This window comes from Rhinichthys klamathensis, unplaced genomic scaffold, assembly GCF_029890125.1.
Source record: "Rhinichthys klamathensis goyatoka isolate OS25496 unplaced genomic scaffold, OSU_Roscu_1.1 h1tg000329l_1, whole genome shotgun sequence".
Lineage (NCBI taxonomy): Eukaryota > Metazoa > Chordata > Actinopteri > Cypriniformes > Leuciscidae > Rhinichthys > Rhinichthys klamathensis.
Genome location: NW_026606844.1, coordinates 1 through 12,308, shown reverse-complemented (window position 1 = coordinate 12,308; position 12,308 = coordinate 1). Strand labels below are relative to the sequence as shown.

At 39.0% G+C, this 12,308-nt stretch overlaps 1 protein-coding gene across 1 annotated transcript in view; it reads right to left on the bottom strand.

Moving 5' to 3' along the window:
• stard13b (StAR-related lipid transfer (START) domain containing 13b) overlaps positions 1-2,192 on the bottom strand; it is a 95,778-nt gene extending 93,586 nt beyond the window's left edge. Inside the window, exon 1 of the mRNA XM_056272025.1 lies at positions 2,171-2,192. The gene's annotated coding sequence lies outside the window, so the exon portion shown is untranslated. The remainder of the gene's footprint in view (positions 1-2,170) is intronic.
• Positions 2,193-12,308: the final 10,116 nt, after the last annotated feature.

The window sequence follows — 12,308 nt, the reverse complement described above, 5'->3', positions numbered from 1 at the left end:
TAGAAAATCAGAGCTCTATGTGCTGTGGTGTTAAATGTGAGAATGGGGCCAGCTGGCAGCCCTGACTGTGGCCTTCACTCATTTAACACTTTGCCTTGCGCTTTGCTCTCATTCTGTCTCTATCGTGTCACACACTCACAAAAACATGGTCCAATTTCATCAAGAGAAAGGAAAACACACACCTGCCCTTAACAAAACATTTAAACTCTAAAAGCTGATAAGAACTATGACAAAACACCGGACAAGGTCAGTGACTCACACCATCTACAGCTCTGACTTCCCATGTGCCTGTGACACACATGCAAACAAGTTCATATGAAATCACACATGGTATATAACAGAGGTAATGAAATATGCAACACTTTATGTCAAATTTCACAATGCACAAGAACTTGCGTAAGCATACATGACAATAAATACTTTGGAAGATATCCTGCAACACACTGTACTCCACTTAAAACTACTTTAAATACCATTTTAATGGAAGATAACTAAAAATAATAATTAGCCAAATCAGACCATTTAAAATTAACAAAAAGGTGACTAAATGGTGACAATTTTGGTGACCAGTCATAGTCAAAATATCATTTTAGCCTAAAATCTTAAAATAAATCTGCCTAAAAACTACTAAAACATAATCTAAAGAATAATGGCTTTAATATCATTTTAAATAATCAGTCACTCAATATGACAGGATTCATATTTAGATGTTGCAATTGACTATTCTAACTAAAGTTCCAACATTTATTTGTAACTTGCCCAAATACTTTGTCTCTCATGAGAAACAGTGTTGCAAGAGTAACCCTGATTAGATCTAGTCCTCTCACCTCCTTTCCTTTAGCCCGTTTTTCTCTAAAGCCACAGTAAAAGGAGGCCTCCTCATTCCCAGCTGTATAAAAGACTTGATCCAAACAGCCAAAGAGGATTCTACACTGTGAATGTCACTCAAGCGTTCTACAAGTTTCTCGTTGAGCGCAAAGTGTTGCAAGACATGAAAAGGGGCGAACAGTGTTTTCTTTTCACTTTACACACTGTGAGTGACTGTTAACGCTGCCATTCCCATTCATTTTACAGAGATCGTTATTAATTCATTACACAGTGTACATTTCACCAGAACTGTAATGGTCCAGTAAAAAGCGTACACAGAGTTATTGACACGTGTAAGTTGGCGTAATCCTACAGCTTCTTACATAGGCTATGTTCCTGATGTTTGTTTTGCATCATCCAGAGTCAGGTTTTTATTAAGTATTTTAGTTTAGATTTCTTAGTAAGATTAAGATTTTAAATGTTCAAATTTGTATAAGCATATAAGGGAAAGTTTATATAATATATAACGTCCTGTAACTCATCACTATTTTCTTTTAGTACTTTTAATCACTTTTTTTTTTTTTACTTTCACTAGTTTATTTTAAATGGTCCTGTAGTGTTAAAATGTGTCCCGTTTCCTCCTCGGAGTAAAAAAATAAAAATATAATTGTGAGGTAAAGTATAAAGTATATGAGAAATAAAGTTTCAATTGGAGAGAGTCACAACTGAGAAATATAAATCAAATTGCAAAACATAAAGTCACATTGTGAGATATAAAGATGCAATTGTGAGATATAAAGTTTGAATTATTTATGAGAAAATAAAGTTGAAATTTAAGAGGAAAAACCACAATTGTGCAATATAACTGTCATATTGCAAGATATAAATCAACATTGGGAGATATAAAAATGAGAAATCATGAGAAACAGGCTTCTGTTACAGGGTATGTCGTCTTTCCATCATTGTTCAAGCTGCACGCATAAATAATTATACAATAACTAACTAACTTAAAACAGTTTTAGATGCAGTAAACGCAGAATGTCATTTCGCGTCGCAGAATATGTGAACTACATCTAAATCTGTGATCTAAAATTGTGGAAATCATATGAAACAATGTTTCCCAATGAGCCCTGATATTTCACTTTCACATCTAGAAGCAAATGAAACTTAAAATGCGTTCATTTGGCAGACACTTTCATCAAAGTGACTTCAAAGTATGCATTTCATTAGTATTCTCTGTCATGAACTTTAACCATCATCCACCTGCACTGAAGAGTCTCCAGCAGGTCAGCACTAAAGCTAAAGCCTCTGCCCTATACAGACTGACTTCTGCATATTAAAAACAGATTGAGGACCATCTTACCTTAGAGTACTTCAGAATGTGCAACAGGCATCAAGTTCATGACGAGGAGCTTGAAAAGTGTCTAAGGTCCCATTAAAACCAAGAAACGTGAGTGCGGACGCGCTCAGCCTTCAAAAGCGTCTCTTTTTGCGCTTCTCCTTGTATATTCAAGGCAACTCCTCCGCAGAGGGAAGGGTGCTGTCATCACAAATTCCCCAAAATCCCCACAGGCAACGGGAAGCCTCAGCATGCAGTGACTAAGACATTCAGAGTAAGAGTGGAAGGGGAGAAAAATTTATGGTTGTTAGAATGATGGTTTGGAGGAGGAGTTACGGATAAGGGGAAAGGGTGAAAGAGAGAGAGGAAGAGAGGAGATACTGTTGTGTAAACAAGGCGCTGCACAAAGTATATTTGGATGTAAATAGCCAGCACTGGCTTTAATTGTGAAGGAGAACGGATCCATGTCTCAGTGTATGGCTCTGACCCCCAGTTCAACAGGGCTGGATGCATTCCAGGTTACACCACCATTATCAACAGAAAGCCATACGGATACTTTCTAAAACAAAAGAAATGGATGGACCAAGAAAGAAAGGGATATTTTACTTCACCATGGCTTTTTTCCATCAGGAGAGCTGTCTGGATCACCCAGGAAGTTCTGTGGCTGTGTCCAAATCCTAAGGCATTTGCCAATGGCTTATCAGAAAGCGTTTTTGTATGAATGTACTTCAGTTCAGTTTCCAGGGAACCATAGCATCACCTCTAATGATCTGGAACAAAAATTAAGAGATAATGGATACAATGCTTGTTTCTTGGTTGAAAAGTAAAAAATTCAACAACAAAAAAAAAAAGTATGCTAAAAGAAAGTATTTATAAAAACGACACTTCATTTTTGAAATTTTAAATTATCAGATTCTTAATATTTAGTTTAAAACACATTTATAAAAATTATATTTCTTAGACCTATATACAGTATATATATATAAAATATACAAACATTTTATTCATATAATTGGATTCAGACATGATTCTGACTCATAGCATTATGCAGGTTTCTGATGCAGACTCCCCTGATGTTTACTTTTATCTGATAAGCTCCAATGCTGATGTTCTCTTGTCCAAAATTACACCTGCATTTCCCTCTGTGGTTGAGAAACATCCATCCACTTGTCCGTTCATCACTGTCCACGTTCACCCTAGAGGAAGCAATAGTCACAAATCAACATGGACTCCTGCTGACCCCATCTAGAGAAGCAGCCCTAGATCCCCTTCATTCATTCACAAAACACTCTTCCATTCTGCCTGCAGCCACTTTAGACTATCAGCAAATGCTTTCATGTTACTCAAAGTAGGTACTTATTTCACATTAGTCCAAAAATAAAAGCCTCAGTAGCAATTCATCTTCATGTTTCTGTTGTAAGTTTAAAACAATATGAAATAGGCTAACTTTGAAACTTGCAACTATAATCAATTATAATAATTGTCACTTGTATGACCTCCAAGTACCATATTGTTAATGTTACCGGATACACCTGAAGAATTTAATCCCGTATACATGCGGTTCATTTATTCAGCAGCTTTCTCCACAATGTAATTTGTCAAATATGCTTCATTAATGAACATGCCACCCGATGCCTGCTTTACTATTTTTTTGTTCCATGTCATTTTGCTTTATTTAATGTTTGATTCATCATGGAGTTCCTCAGGCTACATCGTACTCCAGGGCTCCCTTTTATGCACATGCGCACTCAAAAATAGCACTGATTGTTAAAATGCTAAAATATATAGACTAGATTGAAACTGCGTTAACGCATGCAACATTTTTTTTTTCCAGTTTAACCAGTTAAAAATATTAAACAATTAACGCAGCATCCATTTTTCCCGGCCATCCTTTTATTCATGCAAATGCTTTTAAACCATTTGTCTGTGAATCTCCTGACTGTGTGACACACACACACACACAACTTGTGCACACAGAAAGCCTCTACTTTGCTTGAATGGACAAAACCACACAAAATCATATCAAAATGCCGTTTTGTCGAGTATAATGCCGAGTATCATTTTTAAATGTGTTAAATGAAGTCTTAAATGAATGTAAAGAGTTGTGAGAAAATGTGATGCGTGTCAGCAGCTGCAGGTCTTAAAGAGACAGCGGCCAAATAAACCTGCTGTTGTGATGTCGGTCATTAATAAATATCAAATTAAATTTTATTTTATTTTTATTAAAGCCATGCAAGGTTACATGGATCAAAAACAAACGAAAACATTAACTTTTTGTGCATTTTGACAGGACAAGTAAAAATCTGAACCGGTCTGACTGGGCCAATGGAAAAAAAGAAGCCCTGATATATTGAATATTTAAAACTTTATCGACTAAAATAACTAGCTTCCGGCAGACGGCCGTACGCGTCGACTTACGCCAAAAGAGTAACCCCAGCTAGAAATTTTACGTTCCTAGAACGTTCTGAGAACGTCCCTGCTGGTGTCAAGGACGTCGCCTGGTAACGTTCCCACAACGTTCCCAGAAAGACACGATGTGGAGTTCTTTAAAGGGTTTGGGGACGTTATTTGGAGGACCTTCAGGGAACATTCAGGATGTTCTGGGAACGTTTAGAGGACAATATTTAATTCAGAAATCCAATGTTCCCAGAACATTCTGAGAACGTCCCCGCTGGTGTCAAGGACGCCGCCTGGTAACGTTCCCACAACGTTCCCAGACAGACACAATGTGGAGTTCTTTAAAGGGTTTGGGGACGTAATTTGGAGGACCTCCAGGGAACATTCAGGATGTTCTGGGAACATTTAGAGGACAAAATTTAATTCAGAAATCCAATGTTTCCAAAACATTCTGAGAACGTCCCGCTGGTGTCAGGAACGTCGCTTGGTAATGTTCCCACAACGTTCCCAGACAGTCACAATGTGGAGTTCTTTAAAGGGTTTGGGGACGTTATTTGGAGGACTTTCGGGGAACATTCAGGATGTTCTGGAAACGTTTAGAGGACAATAGTTAATTTAGAAATCCAATGTTTCCAAAACATTCTGAGAACGTCCCGATGGTGTCAAGAACGTCGCTTGGTAATTGTAATGATGCAGCGGACGAGGAGAGATCCATTTGCAGGCTTTATTAAATAACAGGGTCAGACAGGCAAGGGTCGAATACCAGGGATATAAGCAGAGCAGAATACACACAATCAGAGTCCAAGAACAGGCAAAGGGTCGGGGCAGGCGGCGAAACAATCAGAATACAGAGTCCAGGCAGAGAGTAAGGCAGGCAGCAGACAACGAGAGGTAAGGTCCAGATAAAGTCGTAACAGGTAAACAAACACAGGGTACAAACGCTCAGAATAGTTCACTGGGAAAGCAATACTTTGCACCGAGAGAATGTGAAAACCAGGTATTTATGGTGTGAGAGAAACAAGGTGATAAGACACAGGTGAATGAAATGAGTGCTGATGAATCCGGGCAGTGAGTTATGGGAAATGTAGTTTGTGAGGAAGTGATCATATTCTATTGTGGAGCACCCTCTGGTGGCTCTGGAGGGCACTCCAGCTGATCGTTACAGTAATGTTCCTACAACGTTCACAGACAGTCACGATGTGGAGTTCTTTAAAGGGTTTGGGGACGTTATTTGGAGGACCTTCAGGGAACATTCAGGACGTTCTGGAAACGTTTAGAAGACCATATTTAATTCAGAAATCCAATGTTTCCAAAACATTCTGAGAACGTCCTGCAGAACTTTTAGGGACCAACTTAGAATATCATTTTTTTGTCCTATTAAGGTCTTCTGTTATATTTAAAGAATAAGAAGCTGATGCTTCTCCGCTTCAACCTGATTTGCAGGCTCTGTGTGTGTGTCAGGAGTTTTTTTTAATATACTGTGTACATTTTGCTGCCATTGTTGCTGAGCTTAAAACGTCTGCATTCTTGATTTTATAATAACAATTGTAAAAGACTGTTTTACATCAACGAGCCAAATAGCGGGATCACCACAACTTTTTTCCCATGGAATAGTGGTGTAGCCTTTACCAAATAATAGGAAAAAATGACAATAAAAGAAAAGAGACAAAAATAATACAAACATATTCTAAAGACCCTCGCATTGAACTTTATGCCGCTTAGATTTCGTGAGGAGACCATGCAGGCTATGTAAACAAGAGTTAAAATAAGCAAATTGGAATAGGCCTAGCGCTTACGTTAGCTTGTTTATCTAAAAAAAAAAAAGCCAATATAGCCTGACCATCTACGCGAGAATGGTTCATTAAAATAACTTTACATGATAATCACATTGGCTTTTTCTGGCTCGCTGTCGGTGAAGAAAACAGGAAAAAGACCGCCGTCAGGTGTCCGTCCGAGAAGGGTCCAGCCCGCAGACAAACCAGAGAAACGTGACAGAAGTTGACGGAAGTTGAACCTCGGTTCGTCCCACGTCACCGCGCACAAAACATGATGTATATGAGAATGTTCTCATTAAGTTAGTCACAAAACGTTCTCATATGGTCAACAGAGAACCATATGGGAACGTCCTTATTATGTCCTCTTTGTAATGTTGCTATGTGACCATAAAATAACCAATATGGAACGTTCCCCTAAAGTCACATAAAGAACGTCATTGTATGACCAACTTAGACCCATATGAGAACGTTTTGATTACATCCTCTTTGTAACGTTGTTGTGTGACCATAAGATTACCCTTACGGAACGTCCCCCTAAAGTCATATAAGGAACGTTATAATAGGACCAACTTAGAACCATATGCGAACGCTCTGATTATGTCCTCTTTGTAAAGTTGTTGTGTGACCATAAAATACCAAATATGGAATGTCGCCCTAAAGTCCTATAAGGAAGGTTATATTTATAACCTACTTAGACCCATATTAGAATGTTCTCATTAAGTTAGTCACAAAACGTTCTCATATGGTCAACAGAGAACCATATGGGAACGTCCTTATTCTGTCCCCTTTGTAATGTTGCTATGTGACCATAAAATAACCAATATGGAATGTTCCCCTAAAGTCACATAAAGAACGTCATTGTATGACCAACTTAGACCCATATGAGAACGTTTTGATTACGTCCTATTTGTAACGTTGTTATGTGACCATAAGATTACCATTACGGAACGTCTCCCTAAAGTCCTATAAGGAACGTTATAATATGACCAACTTAGACCCATATGAGAACGTTTTGATTACATCCTCTTTGTAACGTTGTTATGTGACCATAAGATTACCATTACGGAACGTCCCCCTAAAGTCCTATAAGCAACGTTATAATAGGACCAACTTAGACCCATATGAGAACGTTTTGATTACATCCTCTTTGTAACATTGTTATGTGACCATAAGATTACCATTACGGAACGTCTCCCTAAAGTAATTTAAGGAACGTTATAATAGGACCAACTTAGACCCATATGAGAACGTTTTGATTACGTCCTCTTTGTAACGTTGTTATGTGACCATAAGATTACCATTACGGAACGTCTCCCTAAAGTCCTATAAGGAACGTTATAATATGACCAACTTAGACCCATATGAGAACGTTTTGATTACGTCCTCTTTGTAACATTGTTATGTGACCATAAGATTACCATTACGGAACGTCTCCCTAAAGTAATTTAAGGAACGTTATAATAGGACCAACTTAGACCCATATGAGAACGTTTTGATTACGTCCTCTTTGTAACGTTGTTATGTGACCATAAGATTACCATTACGGAACGTCCCCCTAAAGTCATTAAAGGAACGTACTGAACTGCAGCACTTTCATTACCAAAAGAGGACGTTTCAGGAACGTCCCTAATGTTCTGTAAAGGTTCGGAATGTTCGTCACCTTTAGAGAACTTTTAGGAAACGTTACCCATGGTCGCGGGAACGTCACCTTCTACCTGGGACCCTTGAACTTGACACACAACGTAATTACGAACGTGGTTGCCCAGCCCTGTTTGTTTGAACCGCGAGAGGCGTCAAAGCTTACGCTACTCCTAAGTCATACATCGTCAAGTGTTACTCTTTTGGCGTAGGTCGACTTGAGGACGGCCATTATGGTGGATGAGTCCCAGCGAAGTGATGAGTCCCAGCTTAGGACCCCAGAAGTATGCCTGATCTAAAGCTGTTCTCTCGATTCTTAATGTAATCGATCAAACTTTAATTCATGTAATAATCTTTTATTTTTATCCTGATTATTTACTGTATATAGTTTAAGTGAAATAAATTGCATTTTTAGGTATGTTTCACGACATTATTGATATTAAAGGGTTAGTTCACCCAAAAATGAAAATTCTGTCAGTATTTACTCACCCTCATGTTGTTCCAACCCCGTAAGACCTTCGTTCATCTTCGGAACACGAATTAAGATATTTTTGATGAAATCTGAGAGCTGGATCACTCCTCCATACTAGTCCATAGGCTTCTTCAGGGATTGAACTTGCCAGCCTCGAAAAGTTATTAAAGACATCATTAAAGTAGTCCAAGTGACTACAGTGGCTCAATCTTAAGTTTATCAAGCGACGAGAATACTTTTTGTGCGCAAAAACAAACAAAAATAACGACTTTATTTCAACTATTCATTTCCTTCTCTTTGGGCCTCGAGTCAGTTAACGTAGTGTGATTCCGTAGAGCTACGTCACACGTAGGCTCACTATTGGGCGACGCTATTGGGCGGTGCTTGATGCGTGTGACGTACAACAACAGAAGCTTACGCTGTTACACTAGTGAACTGACTCGAGGCCCACAGAGAAGGAAATGAATAGTTGAAATAAAGTCGTTATTTTTGGGGGTTTTGCGCACAAAAAGTATTCTCGTCGCTTGATAAACTTAAGATTGAGCCACTGTAGTCACTTGGACTATTTTAACGATGTCTTTAATAACTTTTCGAGGCCGGCAAGTTCAATCCCTGAAGAAGCCTATGGACTAGTATGGAGGAGTGATCCAGCTCTCAGATTTCATCAAAACTATCTTAATTCGTGTTCCGAAGATGAACGAAGGTCTTACGGGGTTGGAACAACATGAGGGTGAGTAAATACTGACAGAATTTTCATTTTTGGGTGAACTAACCCTTTAAAGCAACACTTGGAACTTTTCAACCTTCATAATATATTCCCAAGACCCTTGTGATGGTACATCGACTTACAATAGGTTAAATGACACATCTGCCATAGCCTGACGTGGTCTGTATCGCTTTTACTGGCACTATGTAACTTCGGGTTTCGGGTAGTAACCCGAGCACAAAAAGAACTACAAAACTCGACTGCTTTACGGCATACGTCACTTCCCCCACCACTTTCTCAAATTGTCTATGGCCATTGCAGACATCCCAAGTCTATAGCGTCTCCCTGATGCCCGCAAATTAGTTAAAATCTGCCGGAATCTAGAGCGCGCATGCGAGACAGAACATACTGCGCGCAGGCCCGTCGGAACAGGACAGGCAAACCAAGCAATTGCTTGGGGCCCCGAGCTGGACTGGGGCCCCAAGACAACGACTGTTTAAGAATAAAATGCAACGACAAACTGTGAGCGCCCCTTTGATAGTCAATGCAGTAAAGTGCAATGACACTGTTATAGGAATCTCCCTCAAGGGGGCCCCCTCAGTAGTCGCTGACAGCAGCCAGCCAACCACGCGATCTCTGCTGCCGGCAAAATACAAAGCTCCTCGGGAGTTATCATGAAGCGGAAATATGCTCCAGGAAGCCAGAAAACAAAGAAGAGAAAGGAAGAGAAGGTTAAGAAAAATACCAGATAGTGGTAAAGTAATAAATTACACTGCATAAAAATAGCTCTTGTCTTGTACAAATGGTGTAATTTTGCAGCAGGTAACATTAGGCTAGCAAAAATATGTTTATGTTAGCTACCTGCCTGACGGCAAATGCTGCTTGTAACGAACAGTTAGTGCAAATTTTTTTTCGAACGGATATGGTTAACGTTACATACTGTAATATGTTTTTTAACGGTTTAAGGAGTTCCAGAATCACTGTTTATCGTATTTAATGACATGACATTGCTATAGCTAATGATGAAAAGTGAAAGGTTTTGATGAAAGTGGCATAGCATAACTATTCCACCGTGATAATCTATTTACCAATGGGGGTTAGGAAAACCACACAATAAATTCCGTGCATCAAACATTAGCTTGGGATGTTTTTAAGCATTGGTAGTGAAAGCAGCATCCCTTCCCTTCTAATATCAAAATATGGAAATGCTAACATATCTTTAAGTTTTCTGTAACACTTTATAATAACAATCATTAATAGATGGTAAATTGTCCATGTCCATTTTGCTTGGGGCCCCCAAATTCCTTCAAACGGCCCTGACTGCGCGCATAACATACATAGCGCGAGCACGGCAGAGAGGGGTGAGCGAGAGACCTTGCGAGTGTGCCTCACGAAAGCTAGTCAAAAAGCTAGTTTTAACAAGCATATTATGTCACAATTAATTCTCAAACAGAATTATGCTTGTATCATATTTGTTATCTAAGTTTTTTATCGAAAAATATCAGATGGTTAAAAACGTTATCTCTAATCATTTCAGATAGCTGAATCCTATGCTACTATCTAAGCTAACTAAAAAAACACTAAGAACGAGAAATGTTTAATTTCACAATCTATAGCTTCGGTTATACTGTATACTAATATATGAAATATATAAGTTAGAAGGCATTAATGGTCCACACCATGTGCCGGAATGAGGGTCCCTACCTTCAAACCGAAGCATTGAGAACTTTGTCAGTGTCCAGACAGTTTAATAAGAAGATATTTTAAACATACAGTCAACTTCGCGTATACAGGCAGAAGCCATTTTTGAAATACAGCCTTTACCAGTCGATCTACGAACGCCGATCCAAGCCTGCTGTTCGCGCTTACCTTATCACAACTTATAGCTCGTTCACATCTCACCAGCGCACTTGGATCGGCGTTCGTAGATCGACTGGTAAAGGCTGTATTTCAAAGATGGCTTCTGCCTGTATACGCGAAGTTGACTGTATGTTTAAAATATCTTCTTATTAAACTGTCTGTACACTTACAAAGTTCTCAATGCTTCGGTTTGAAGGTAGGGACCCTCATTATGCTACCGTGTTAGTGTGGGGCTATTTTAGACTTAACTTTGTTTGTCATTCTCACAACACGGATGAGGGGAACGAAATAAGAACTATTTTGAGCCTTGTTAGTGGTATTAACAAGCGATTTTTATTTGTCATTACACTATGCCCAATATACTAGCGTTATACTAGCTTTATAGGCTAAACTATTTTTAGAGATAAAACTATTTACATTCGATAATCATGAAAACAAATCTCAGATAACGGTTGACTAGGTAACAATGTGTAATTAGACCAAAGGTTCATTTTGCGCCGGAGTTCTCCTTTAACACAAATATTTTAAAGATAGGCTATTGTCTTTATGTTGTTTGAACATTACTTTGATTTGACTAGATTAAAGGTGAAATTATTACAATATAATAATGTATTAAATACTTTAATGTTAGGTGTTATTAATCGCTTAATTATTAATCGATTAATCGCGATTATTACAGAAAAAAATTATGTTGTTTGCTTTTAGTAGTTACTTATAAATAAAAAATTATCCATACTTTTCTTAAAGGGGTGGTTGATTATGATTTCACTTTATGATGTTTTATTTTAACAAGGTTCGGGAGGAGCAGGTGCAGATAATTACCCCAATCAGCACAAGTGGAGATCAATCAGTAATCAACTCAGGACAAGATAAATAACAGCGGAACCCACCTTTGTTCCTTGACAGTTTATTAGCATTTGGCCCCGCAGTACCTTCCTAACATGTCCGAATCGAGCTCTTCCCGTTCGATTGGCGTCAGGCCAAACAAACGGGTCCTCGCCACCGCGGGCGAAACATCCGCAATCTACTTCCGCGTATTTCTTTAAACCGGACCATTCAATAATTCCTGCCATAGAGAAATGGACAATAAGGCAATGCCGCCCTCTTAACGAGAAGGAACGGGCCTTCCTCCAGTGTCAGGCCGCCGCAGCAGGCCCTAAGCAAGCCACACTGGAGATTCAGTCCCGGCCAGTCCACACTCTCAACGTCTGCCGTGTCAACTCCGTGAGTGCTCAGCTCAAAACCTTTTCGTTTTCTGTCTCTGATTGAACTTCGCATCGCTTCAGTTGTTGAGTCACAAGCAAGTTATGCTAT